The sequence below is a fragment of the Trachymyrmex septentrionalis genome, unplaced genomic scaffold, assembly GCF_001594115.1.
Source record: "Trachymyrmex septentrionalis isolate Tsep2-gDNA-1 unplaced genomic scaffold, Tsep1.0 scaffold8, whole genome shotgun sequence".
NCBI classification, from domain to species: domain Eukaryota; kingdom Metazoa; phylum Arthropoda; class Insecta; order Hymenoptera; family Formicidae; genus Trachymyrmex; species Trachymyrmex septentrionalis.
The window spans coordinates 978,560-979,693 of record NW_017305987.1 but is presented as its reverse complement, the minus strand read 5'-3'; the positions used below and the strand labels follow the sequence as shown (position 1 = coordinate 979,693).

The window sequence follows — 1,134 nt, the reverse complement described above, 5'->3', positions numbered from 1 at the left end:
TTTGATTTCGACATCCTTGCTTTTTTCATTCTTGGCGATGCAGGAGTTTTCCGGTGCATGGATTGCCGCTTAGTTTCAACATCGTATTGGAATATCCAGGTTTCATCGCAAGTGATGATGTTTTCCATCAATTCAGGCTCTTCATCTAACCTCTCAAGAAAATCTGAGCAGATCTGTTGACGGACGAGCTTTTGGTCAGGGGTCAAATTTTTTGGGACCAACTTCGCACAGACTTTCTTCATGTTTAATTCGTCATGTAAAATTTTTCTGACAGTTTCTTTATCGGCGTTTACAGTCTCAGCAATCATCCGAATGCTCATACGACGATCTCCGCGCACAATTTCATTGATTTTGGTCACTGTTTGCGGAGTTGAAACAGAGACAGGTCGACCTGGACGTTGGTCATCTTCGGTGCTCTCTCGGCCTTCAGAAAACCGTTTATACCATTCGAAAACACGCGCACGAGATAGAGAATTCTCACCATAGGCCTCTTTCAACAACTTATAGCACTCAGTCGGAGTTTTTTTTAATTTAACGAGAAATTTCACATTGATCCGTTGCTCGTGTTTTTCGTCACACATTGTTATCGGCACGAGAAAAAAACAAGTTCGTTTCTAACCTCTATAGAAAAAATACTACTACTGCGACAAAAACGTGTTTTCGTACTGGAATAGTAGACACTTCCAGCTATCCAACGCTGCATTCGTTTCCCACCCTACCCCTCTAGGACGCCTTCTGCGCGCGCAGTCTCATTATTTAATAGCCAGACCTCGTATTCGGAAAAAATTTGTACTAACAAAAACCGAACGAATATATGGATTCACCCAATAGCTGCTCTTAGGGAATCAAGCGTGTTATGGGGATATTGATTAATCTCCCGTTCAACACATATGTCAACTTATACTCGTAACACATCGGTCAATAAGTCCCCGGTCTAGCAAAGAAAACACAAGTGTTACATAAAAATTCGAATTTATTCATCAATATAGTTTCCTTTTAAGGCAATACAATCAGTCCAACGCCTTTCCAAACGTTCGATGCCGGTTTTGTAGAACGATTTTGGCTGACCCTCAAAATACGCATCAGTTTCGGCGATGACCTCCTCATCCGATCGAAATTTCTTCCCAGCGAGCA

General features: G+C 41.9%; 1 protein-coding gene across 2 annotated transcripts in view; it reads right to left on the bottom strand.

Moving 5' to 3' along the window:
- The window catches only part of LOC108754435 (histone-lysine N-methyltransferase SETMAR-like), a 6,083-nt gene that overhangs the window by 1,791 nt on the left and 3,158 nt on the right, over positions 1-1,134 (bottom strand). The window lies entirely within an intron of this gene.